The sequence below is a fragment of the Cetorhinus maximus genome, chromosome 9 (genome assembly GCF_964194155.1).
Source record: "Cetorhinus maximus chromosome 9, sCetMax3.hap1.1, whole genome shotgun sequence".
In the NCBI taxonomy this organism is placed as follows: domain Eukaryota; kingdom Metazoa; phylum Chordata; class Chondrichthyes; order Lamniformes; family Cetorhinidae; genus Cetorhinus; species Cetorhinus maximus.
This window is the reverse complement of record NC_135887.1, coordinates 98,161,983-98,174,729: the sequence shown is the minus strand read 5'-3', so window position 1 is coordinate 98,174,729 and position 12,747 is coordinate 98,161,983. Positions and strand designations below refer to the sequence as shown.

The window sequence follows — 12,747 nt, the reverse complement described above, 5'->3', positions numbered from 1 at the left end:
TTTGTGTTATCAGCAAATTTACTAACCATATATTCGGTCCCTTTATCTAAGTCATTGATATAAATTGTAAATAGTTGAGGCTCCAAGCAATGATTCCTGTGGCACTCCACATGTCACATCTTCCCAGTCCAAAAATGATCCATTTATGCCTACTCTCTGTTTCCTGTTTGCTAACCTATCCTCTATCCATGTTAATGTGTTACCCCTACACCATGAACTCTTATTTTGCATAGTAGCCTTTGATGTGCCACCTTGTCGAATGCCTTCTGGAAATCTAAGTACTGCACATGCGCAGGTTCCCCTTTATCCATGTTGCTTGCTACTTCCTCAAAGAACTCCAACAAATTAGTCAAACATGGTTTCCCTTTCACAAAACCATGTTGACTCTGCCTGATTGCATTGAGATTTTCTAAGTGCCTTGCTATAACCTCCTTAATAATAGATTCCAGCAATAATATTGCAATATTATTGCAATAGCAAAAGCTAACTGGTCTGTAGTTTCCTGCTTTGTCTCCAACCTTCTTGAATAGAGGAGTCACATTTGCTAATTTCTAATCTGATGGGGCCTTTCCAGAATCTAGGAAATTTTGGAAAATTAAAACCACTTCAACTACTATCTCAGTAGCAGCTGCTTAGGATGAAGACCATCGGGATCTGGGCACTTGTCAGCTTTTAGTTTTAATAATTTTCTTAGTACCCTTTCCCTGGCATTGTCGTTGTTTTAAGTTTCTCCTTTCCTTTCACCTCCTGATTCATAATTATTTCTGGGCTGTTATTTGCATCTACTAAAGTGAAGACAGATGCAAAATATCTGTTCAATTCACTTTGTCTAGGAGGTATTGAACTTTTGGAAGTTTGAAGGGCACATAAATAAGTGACAGTCAAGTGGTTATCTTTGTATCTTTGTTACGTGTGAGTAAGCAAATATACAAAAAGAGAGTTAGTTGCATGCAAAACCTACATTGTGGAATCGCCTTTCCGAGTGATCATGTGGAAGCAGTTCCAATTTAAACTCTTTCGAGTTATCAACAGTCACAGATTGCAACTCTTTTGAGTACAATCATAGTTCTTGGTTTCCAGGAATGGGACATGAACCCACAACCCTCTGATTCAAAGGCGAGGGTGCTATGAACTGAGCCACAGCTGACACCTCCCAGTTCCAATTTAAAATGGCATAATAAAGCACAGCCTGTTAATATGGCAATCACCTTGTTAAAACCAATTGCTAGTTAAACAGGTGATGGGCATTGATGATCTCATCTAAATAGAATAAAAAGATACAGCTGGAACACTGCGTGGAAGCCAGCATCTTTGAGGAGTTGTCTTGAAAATAAATCAGCTTGAACCAAAAGACCAGCCTGGATTAATTCTTTCATCACAATCTCTTACTGTGAGTAACACGGTGGCATTGGATGAACTTTAAGCTTTGCTGATTGATTGCTGTATATGAATATTTCTGTCTCAATCCCCTGAAAGAAAAGAAGTGTACTGTTGCTGACAATTTAAGTTATGGAATGGTGGAAGGATGGTGCAAAATTGCAAGCTTTGACTATCCTCCAATTTTTTTCTGACTCTGAACCTTATCAGCAATGGAAGGCTGAAGTTGAAATATGGACCTGGGTTACTTCCATACCCTGGAAGAAACAAGGTCTGGCTTTGGTGTTATCATTACCAGCCAAAAGAAAGATAAGGAGTAAGGTATTTTCAGAGTGGAAAGTGGATGATTTGGATCATGAAGGATTGAACCTTCTGTTACAATTTTTGGATAAGTTTTACAAAAAGGATGAGTTGGAAATGTGTGAAGCTTGGATGATCTTTGATAGGTTTAGGAAAACAGATGATCAGTCCATGGAAGAATATGTCATGGATTTTAATAAATGGTATAGGAGATTAGAGATTTGAACTTGAAATTCTGGAATCGGCATTGACATTTAAATTACTGGACTCTGCTCATATTGATAGTCTTTTAGTACTAACAGGGTTTCAATTCTGGGGGAAAAGAACCTCTTCTAGATCAAATGGATGCTGCCCTGAAAAAATTTCTCGGAACAGTTGTTCCCTGCCACTTTCTTAGCAAATCCAAACAAATATGCTGTGAAACAAAGGATAGAGGATTCTATGGTGGCTGAATTTTGAGGTTGACCAAAATTAGATTAAGATTCCAATACAGAGATGGGATTAATGACAAGAAGTCTGAAAATTGTTGTAACCCTAGCCAATTTGAGAGTCGGGTCAAAGTGTTTGGGACGGTGATTGTAGGCATTTAAACCCAAAAACTGCATGGGGAATGGTTAATCGGTGTTTTTGGTGTGATTCCCAATATAATTGTGATGAGCTGCCCACAGTGAAGGAATTGTGTTTTTGAAGTGATCCATGAGATGGATTCATATAAAACTGAAAATGATGGTGACTGCCATGATGGAATTGTATTGATCACTCATCTGGTGATGAGTATCTTGATGGTAGAGTCCTTCAACTGTGCAGTTCTGGATAGTGGTTGCCCTTCTACGGTGTGTGGCATGGACTTGCTTGACTGCTATCTGGAATCTCTGAGGCAGACTGGTGGAAGGTCAAAGGCTATGAAAGCTCCACCTGCTTCAGGGTCGGAGATGACAATACATTAACATCCTCTGAATGGGTGGTCCTCCCTTGTAAGATAGCTGGGATCAATCTGTTTATCAGTTCTGATGTGGTTTCTAGCGAGATACTGCTATTGAGTCAATCTGTGACGAAGAAGGCTCAGATGACGCTAGATATGAAGAATTAGCAGTTGTGGGGGGAAAAAATGTGGATCTACGTTTTACTCAGTCAGGCCATTACTGCTTGCCACTAAGGAAGCCACAGATTTCTCATCAAAAAGTTCATGAAGTTTTGTTAGCTGCTGAAAATAAGAATTTGGTGGACAAAAATGATCATTTGGAAATTACATAGACAGTTTGCACATCCGGCGCCACAGAAATTGAAGAGACTACTTTTGAGATGTGGGAGTGGTTGATAAAAGATATGATGACCTTATTGAATAAATCACTGCTCAGTGTGAAATTTGTCTTAAATATTGCAAGACACCACCACGTCCTGTTGTGAGCTTGCCACTAGCCAGGGAATTTAATGATGCAGTGGCAATGGACTTGAAAGTTTGGGACAAGGATAGGGGTATGTTTTTGCTACACTTCATAGATATGGCAACAGGATTTGGCCTATCCACTGATGCATAGTAAAGACAAAAGGACCATTGTTGATAAAGTCATGGAGAAATGGGTAAGAACAAGATTAGGAATACCAATGAAGTTCCTCAACAGATAATGGTGGGGAATTCGCCAATGAGGAATTTCGATGTGCGACAATTTAAACATCATAGTTAAGCACACTGTAGCTGAGAGCCCGTTTAGTAATGGTCTTTGTGAAAGAAACCATGCAGTAATAGATGATATGTTACATAAAATAGCTGATCAACCAGTTTGTAAATCGCAAACAGCGCTAGCATAGGTGGTGCATGCAAAGAACTCTCTACAAATGGTTTGGGGGTAGTCCCTACCAGTTGGTGTACGGAAGAAATCCAAAATTACCTTTGGTGTTGTCAGATGGTCCCCCTGCTCTAGAAGGGACTAGCATTAGCTCCACCTTTTTCTGCTCATCTGAATGCTTTACATGTGGGCAGAAAGGCTTTCATTAAAGCTGAGGTTTTGGAGAAAATTAGTCAGGCCCTACAGCACTGCATAAGACCATCAGGAATACAGTTTAAACAAGGAGACATGGTATATTACAAAATGGAAAGCCAGAGAGTGGAAAGGACTTGGCAAGGTTATAGGGAGTGATGGGAAAGTAGTAATTGTGCAACAAGGCAATCAAACTGTTGGGGTACATTCTTCACGATTAATTGGTGGTTCTTCATGGTTAATTGGTACTGTGTACCTTTACAGGTTCTGAACAGGACATAGAACACGAGGAGGCACTATGTGTATGTGTGAGGGGCAGACAATGGCAGGGTTGACTGACTATGAACAAAGTAGTACTGAGGTACAGGACAATGCTATTTGTCCAAAAGGGCAACTATCCAAAGTAGAAACAAAGGTAACATACATGGCAGAAGGGGCCAGTGTGTGGAGGGGTGCCAATATCATAAGGAGAGCAGGAAAGGCCACTGGTAAATAGAACATTGGTTAAATGTGCAGGATGAAGGACGAGATGAGACCTATCTATTGGCAAACTGAGGTAAAGATGTGTGAACCCAGAAAGTGCAGTATGAGTTCTGACAGTGAACCAGAAAGTGGTTGTGACCCTAGAAAAAAAATCAGTTCTGTTCGCATGGGAGAACGATGATATAGTAGCAGTTCAGAAAGGGAATAGAAGCTGTAGCTTATGGAGGACTAGAGAGCAAGCTAGCAATCTCACTAGCAGTAGAGGTCCTTTATGACTAAGATTCTAGTAGCTGCTACTAAATTGGCTTCCTTTATCAGCTTACTTTCCAAACAGTTTAAAAAGTTGGAAGGGATTTGGGGTATATTCTGAAATACCTGACCAAGGACAGCCAGCTTTATATCACAGATGGATCTATACAGAGAAGGTACTCCAGATGGCAGGTATAAGGCCAAAGTGTGATTAGTAACCTGAGGCTTTGAAGAGAGACTGAGATCAGGATGTCAGAGTGGACTCGCCTATTGCAGGGAAAGTGAGTTTGAAGATTTTTTAGCTATTTTGGCATCCTATTCCTGGGAGTGCAAATCGACTGATATTAAGGCTGTGTGCGTTTTTTTTTAACAAGAGGGAGAGGTTTCAAAGGGAAGTTTTTTTTTTTAAACCACCCTAAGAAGCCAGGGATGTAGAAGGAAAGCTATGGAAATTGAACAAGTGTGTTTATGGGTTGAATGATGCATCACAAGTATGGTATTTTTCTGTGAGGCCTGTCCTGTTAAACAGGTTGCATTCAGTTAAAGGCAGATCCTGCAATGTTCTACTGGTACCATGAGGAGAAACTAGCTGGCATCTTTATCATGCATGTTGATGATTTCCTATGGGGAGGTTCTGTAGAATTTGAACAATGGGTAATGAAGATAAAGGAGTTGCAGGTCGGAAGTCAGACATTAAGACGAGCAAGTTAGGAGTGACACTGAATCAACAATCTTGTGTAGAAAATGTTCATATCCCAATAATTCGTGGTAGATCCTCAGAGGATCCTGCTACCAAGGAAGAAATTGAACAGTTGGATTGGGCAGTTGAACTGGTTGTGCACTCGGGCTAGGCCTGATGCTAGGATGCTAGTTGATGTGTTGGAGCTGAGTACCATGATGAACTGTGCTATTGTTGAGCATGTTCTGAGAGCAAATAAACACTTTAAAATTAAATTCTGAGATGTGTGTTCTGGTTTCCAGCCTTGGGTGATCCAGAAGATACGAGGTTGGCCATTTTTAGCAATGCTTCACATGCCAATCTTCCAGATGGATACTCTAGCACAGCAGGGTTTATCATATTCTTGGTGGGAAAGAAAGATAAATGTTGCCCACTGGCTTGGGAGGCCAAGAAAATAAAAAGGGTAGTGAAAAGCACTGTGGCTGTTGAAATGCTAGCCTTGGTAGATGCATTAGATATGGGGGTTTACTTATCCAATATACTGACAGAAATATTATATAATAAGGGGCAATGTGGGGAAACATTTTCTCATAGAATGTCATGTTGATAACTGGTCTCTTTGGGACAACGTTCATTCTACAAAGTGTCACGGAAGAAAGGCTAAGAATAGACCTAGCCAGCAGAGGGGAGAGCTCTAAGATAAAATGGGTTGACACAAGTCACCAACTATCAGATTGTTTTACGAAAAGAAGTGCCTGCTCTAAGAAATTAAATGTTGGAAGAGGGGTGTCTTATAATGATGCAATGAAAAAAAATGTTTTTTCTTTTATAACTGTTTATATTTGTGGTAAAAGAAATTCAGGAATTATAGATGTGGAAATTCATGACATTTCCTTCTGTTTTTAAAACCTCTTTTTAAGAAGAGGGGAATCTTTAATATGTCAATCACCTTGCTAAAACCAATGCCAGGTGATGGGCATTGATTATCCCATCTAAATAGAATAAAAAGATACAACTGGAACACTGTGGAAGCTACTTGGAAGTCAGTAGCAATGAGGAATTGTCTTGAAAATAAACCAACTTGAACCAAAATACCAGCCTGGATTAATTCTTCCACCATAACCTTTATTGAGAGTAACATAGCCTGCTGTAGTATCTGTATGTGAGGCCTGTTAAAGAACTGGTTTCTGAGCACTTAGCATGCAGTAATGATAACATGGTGAAAGGAAGTGGTTGTAGGCCTGCATACTTTGCCCATTGATTTGTTGTCATGGAATGATGGCTGGCATTACCTTGGCAGATTTCCTGAGGTTATTGACCTTTTCTTCATATTGATGTTTGAGACCGTGTTGACTCATGTAACCACTTCCTGCTGAGCAGCCTGACTGTTTTTGCTGTGTGAAAAATGCCCCAGGATGGCAAAACCATTTATTTTTCATTTCCTGTTGATAGAACATTTCTGCAGGCAAGTGTATTCCAGGCCAGGAGCTCACCATGAATAGGTAAAGATGCCAAACTCAAAAGTCCCACTATCTAAATAGGAAAAAAAGCCTACATTTTTCTGCTGTTTTTTCTTTAATATCCTCTCAACAGCTTTACTGATTCAGTGCACATGCTGGTGTACTTTCAGTTGCATTGAAGTACAGTACTAGAAAATTACTGAAAGAGAAAAAATAATTGATCTAGGAGGTACAATAGAGGGATTGGCATGATGCTGAAGGATAATGTTGGCACTGTTTCATCACTCCTTTTTTCCTACAGAGCAACTATTCCCAAACCATCAAAGTATCTTAAGTTTTACCATTAGCAACTGTAACATCTAAAGGTATTCTATTAATCTCAACTTTCATCTTCACATATAACTTGCACAGAAATTTAGAATAATTTTTGTTTGATGTAATTCATTCAATGGGTCATTATTTTCCCACATGCTGTGCAAATAATTATAACAATGTTCACCAGTTTTGTATTTAGTTTGCAATAATACATGTTTGACTGTCAATCTTTAACCAACACAGAATAACGGATGTTGTGGTGGGAGTTCAAAAGCTGTAACTCAATCAAGGGATACCAATGATATAGAAGTGCATACCAAATGGTTTATGAGCTCAGGGTTTAAGTGTGTTTGCATTCAGCCATTAACTATCTCCATACACTTGACAGTTATGATCACAGCTGTATAAAAATTATAGCTGCAAATCTAGTCTAGTCAGTCATTAAAAATTCTAGATTTTATCCAAAAAGTGAAAGGTTAAGAAAACAGATCTAAATACTGGATACTGTCATTTCAACGTTTAAATTAAAATATGAACAAGGAAGAGTAGGCCATTCAGCCCCCTGTGCCTGATCTGCCATTTAAGATCACAGCTGATCTGATAGTAACATGAAATCTGCATCCCACCTACCCCCAATAACCTATCACCCCCTTTCTTACCAAGAATCTATCCACCTTTTCCTTAAAAATATTCGAAGACTCTGCCACCACCACCTTTTTTTTTAGGGAGAGTTCCAAAGGCTCTTGACCCTCCTTGAGTGAAAAAACTTTGCCTCATCTGTTTTAAAAGGCGACCCCCTAGTTCTAGGTTTTTCCACAAGAGGAAACATCCTCTCCATATCCACCCTGTCAAGAGCCCTTAGGATCTTATGTTTCAATCAAGTCACTTCTTCTTACTCTTCTAAAGTCCAGTGGATACAAGCAATACATAAGGAAATTAACCAGTGACTTGTAATATTGTAAGAACGTGTCCATCTTCCATTAACTTGAGTTCATCCAGAACACTTGAACTCACACCAAGTCCTGTTCACCCCTGTGCTTGTTGACCTACTTCGGCTCTGTCTGGCAACATCTTGATTTTAAAATTCATCCTGTTTTCAAATCATTCCATGGTCTTGCACCCTTCCCACCTCACTAACTTCCTCCAGCCCTATGACCCTCCAAGTTAAATATGCTCCTTGAAATCTGGCCTCTTGCTAATCCTTTATTTTATTGCTCTACCACTAATAGTTGTTTCTTTAGCTTCTTGATCCCTAGAATTCGCTCCCTAGTTCTCTTTCCTATAAAATGCACCTTTAAAAATTACCTCTGACCAGGCTTTTGGACACGTCAGCAGACAAAATCAGCAACTCGCTCTGACCTGGCTCTCTGAACAGCCATCGAAAGCAGCTGGAAAATTAGTAGTAGCTGCCGGTTTGTTTTCATTTGAATTCTGAGATTGTGCTGGACTCAGCCGAATAGATCAAGAATTTAACAGAACAGCTTTGCCAATATCCTTGAATTTTTTTGATTTAAAGTGCTGCATCCTTCTCCCTGCAGCCTTGACAGCACTACCCTAGAGGTGGCCTCTGCTAAGGCTGCAGGGAGAAGGAAAGACTGCCTCCACGCTGAGGAGTCCATGGGCTGGTGGGAAATCTGTGCTGCGGTCAGGCAGGCTGGAGTGATTCCAGTCTTTGAGCTACAGGAGCAGCCATCGCCCTGGGGACGAACCCTTCATGGGAAATGGAGACTCTGGAAAGGATGGTCACCCCACTGGGAGGCTGCCTCCATATACATGGTGGTCGCTCCATGTGATTTGGAGGAGGGAGGGTTGTCATGTAGTCACTAGTAAAATTCCGGTTGGGGCATAAAATTGCCATTAATAGACTGGTTGGATTAATTGTTCCCCCCGCCTCAGGCTACTGCTCTCACCTTTTGAAATGTACTACAGTGGCAGGAAGATTTTGGGCTTCTTTTCTGACATCTTCTGCCAAACCTGCTGCCACCCAGATGGTTGGTAGAATCTCAGCTGATGTTTCTACAGGATGGGTAGGCCTAAAATCCACACCATGCTGGAACTTTCCTCTGATGACTGCATGCCTTGGCCTCTAGTTCCCAAAGCAAAAATTCCTAATCAGTTCAGAAATGCTAAACAAGACTGGGAGGGGCAGGCTTCAACTCCTATACGGCATGAAAAGTTAAGAGGCAAAGGCCACAAGGATCAAATGTGATACATGGACACCAAAAAATGGATAATGAGTAGGAAGAAGGTGAAGAGAATTTTCTCCAGGTCTCCACCGGAATCATGAATGTGTGGAACCCTAATAGCCAGACCCAATTGTACTCTATTACAACAATCTCAAACAAATAAAGTTCTTAGCACTTTGTTTGAGACTCAGACCCCCAAACACTTACATTCAAAGTCATGCTCATTTTTACTTTTTGCTGCACTTGTTCTACCCCATCTCAAAAATTTTCTTTTCATTTTTGCTTACTGTGTATGCTTTATAGCTTGAATGGCTTTAGCATAGCTACTGCCATTTTGATCCAAGCTTGTACAGCAGTCACAGTAGCAATGTGAAACCTCACTGCTCTGCAGTAATAAAAGCTCATAAGAATAACACCCCACACAGCATATTTTTAATAGCTTTTTTTGTTTATACCTACTTTCTTTTGCATGACCAGTGATGCAGAGCCTGGTGTGACATGTCATGGCACCACAAGAAGGCAGCTTTACTTATATAAAAAAAGTACATTTGAGAGCTTTCTTCTGGTGCACAATTGGCTGTTGAAAGGGCTGAAGATATGTTGTCATCACTATACAAACCACAAAGATTTTATTTATGCTTTAGCTCAGTCTCAGTGACACTGTTTAACATACCACATATCCAAGCCAGTGGAACCAAGTGGTCAGATCAAAAATAGAAAAATTCATTTCCTCTAAGCGTTACTGTTGCTTGTATTTGCTACAACAGCATGAAGAGTTCTCCACCTTTCATGCACGATCATGAATTAGTCAAGTTTGTTGATTGCTGAAACTCCAATGCTTTTTTGTTTCCCATTATGGAAACATTGGCAAGATCTTTGAGTTAATTACCATAGTTAAGAAATTCATACTCCAGGATAGCTCAACAACAGGAAAACCATGTAATGCCAAGTTAAAGCATTGGCGTATGCAAAGTTAGTTCATCACAATTAGTGCAAAGTCACACAACCGCCCATGGCCAGATCCAATATGATGAATCTTATGCCAGCAGCATATCCATTCCCTAAACCTTGGGAAACTTCTCTTGTGGAATGTTTCTCACGACAATGGAAGATCATCCATGCTACAGGTTTGCATCCAATAGTGGTCAATTTTAATCTTAGTGGCTAGTCAGACTACTTATCTAACATTTGAATTTAGATGAGCTACAATTCCCTCCAGCTGAAAATATGGGAAGATTAAAGCCATTGTCTCTGGTTCCACCACAAGGTCTGTAACCCTTACCACTGATTCCATCTCCCTCTTCAGACATCATCACAAACAGAACCAGACTGTTTGTAATCTGTGTCCTAATCAACTCGCAGCTGAACTTCCAGTTCTATATCCTTCCATCACAAAGACAGTCTACTTCTATCTCCATAACACCACCTTCCTCTACTGCTACCCATTTTATTGCTGAAAACCCCAGAGTTGATTATTCTAATGCTTCAGGTTGATGACCTTTCATCAGTGCCCAGAGTTCTGATGAAAGGTCAATGACCTGAAACTTAATTCTGTTTCCCTCCCCACAGATTCTGCTAGACCTGCTGAGCATTTCCAACATATTCTGTTTTTTTCAGATTTCCAGCAACTACCGTATTTTGCTTTTGCATTCCAATGCTTGCCTGACTGACTCTAATTTCCACCCTCAGCTCATCCAAAACACTGCTCACTGTATCCTCTCCCGCACCAAGTCCTACTTACCAATTACTCTACTGATTTACAGTAGATCCTGGTCCCCCTGCATCTCAAGTTGTAAGTTTTCACTCATGTTTAATTCCTCCGTGAAGCTGATGTTTTTCCTATTGTACATTAAAAGGTACAACATAGGCCCAACCATCTTCAGCTGCTTCACCAATAACCTTCCTTCCATCATAAAGTCAGAGTAGGGGTGTTTGCTGATGCTTGTACACTGTTCAGCATCATTCGTGATTCCTCGGATACCGAGGTAGTCCATGTCCAAATGCAGCAAGAACTGGACAATATCCAGGCTTGGACAGACAAGTGGCAAGTAACATTCATAAGTAACAGTCATGCCACACAAGTGCCAGGCAATGACCATTCCCAACAAGAGAATCTAACCATCACCCCATGACATTCAATGGCATTTATTGCTGAATTCCCCCACTATCAACATCCTGGTAGGGGCAGGGGGTTACCATTGACCAGAAACTGAACTGGACCAGCCATGTAAATACAGTGGCTACAAGAGCAGATCAGAGGCTAGGAATCCTATGGCGGGTAACTCACCAACTGACTTCCCAAAGCCTGTCCACAATCCACAAGGCACAAGTCAGGAGTGTTGATGGAATGCTCTCCACTTGCCTGGATGAGTGCAGCTCCAACAACACCAGAAGCTTGACACCATCCAGGACAAAGCAGCCCACTTGATTGGAATCCGTTCCACAACTCCCTCCACCACTGACAGTGGTAGCATTGTGTACCATCTACAAGATGCACTGAAGAAACTTCACCAAGGCTCTTTACGCAACACTTTCTAACCCCACAACCGCTACCATCTAGAAGGACAGGAGCAGCAGACACATGAGAACATCACCTGGAATTCCCATCCAAGTCACTCACCATCCTGACTCGGAAATATCTCGCCGTTCCTGTGAAGGGCCTTGGAATGTTCAATTGCACTGTAGGCACTATATAAATTGCTGTTAATGCGATCCTAAACACCTTTAGTTGTTCATGATCCTAATCAGTTAACAGCCTTTCATTCTATGGCTGTAACTAACAGCTTTGGATTTCCATCTTTCTCACTTCCTCTTGATAGGGCAAACCACCTGCTTGTCCAGCTGAAAACAGGCTGGCCTTGATTTTAACTGGGAAAATGTTCGGGATGGCCAGGTACCATTGGGATCTCTGCAAGGCTCAGGCCTTTTTAGCTCCAAAGTCTCATTTAAATAATTTGTGTCAATCTCCCTCTGGAAACCAGCAAGACTGATTGTCGGGGCCAGTGGGCAAGAATGGAAACGGGGCAGGAAGTGTTAGGATGCTGGAGATGCAAAGTAACAGCTTAGTGGTTGGTACGGGTTTAAGCAGCTGATACTCTTGCCAACTGCAAGAGACAAGGAGATCTCCAAGACTACTTATGAGATCTAAGGAGAATGCTCCTTAGATGTTTTCTGGACATGAGGACTTGTAATTTTGTTTTAAACTTACATGGCCTCCTCTGGCCAGGACTGGTGGGTGGCCTTCCCCAAGTCAGCGTGAAATGTCATTGCAGTGCCAATGGCATCATGTATTATATGTGAAGATGTTACCAGGTGTGAACTATATTTATTTCCATATAGATTATGCTCCTAGAATTATATCTGGCATACCAACATATGAATGCTTACCTTGTTGATGATAGGAAATTTATTGGAGGTGTCAACAATACCACTAAAATAGCAGAACACATCCATGTGTTTTTTGCACTAAATTCCCAGAAAATAATTCCAAAACTTATGCCATGAATTAGGCCTGGGTTCAAACCCTGTCATTTAATGACATTGTAAATACGCTTGCTCTTTTCTGAGCTGTCAAGTGCATGTCTGTAGCTCTTAGCAGTGGAACTGAAGTGGTAGTGACACAGCCATGGACATGGCCCTATATGCTAAATGCTGCTGAAAGTAGGAGGCAACACTGCAGCAGTTTCCATAATCTTTGTCACTCCACTAAAAATTAAACC

At 40.9% G+C, this 12,747-nt stretch overlaps 1 protein-coding gene across 3 annotated transcripts in view; it reads right to left on the bottom strand.

Annotated features, from left to right (window-relative positions):
* The window catches only part of LOC144684860 (uncharacterized), a 399,842-nt gene that overhangs the window by 177,311 nt on the left and 209,784 nt on the right, over positions 1-12,747 (bottom strand). The gene's annotated exons all lie outside the window — the stretch shown is intronic.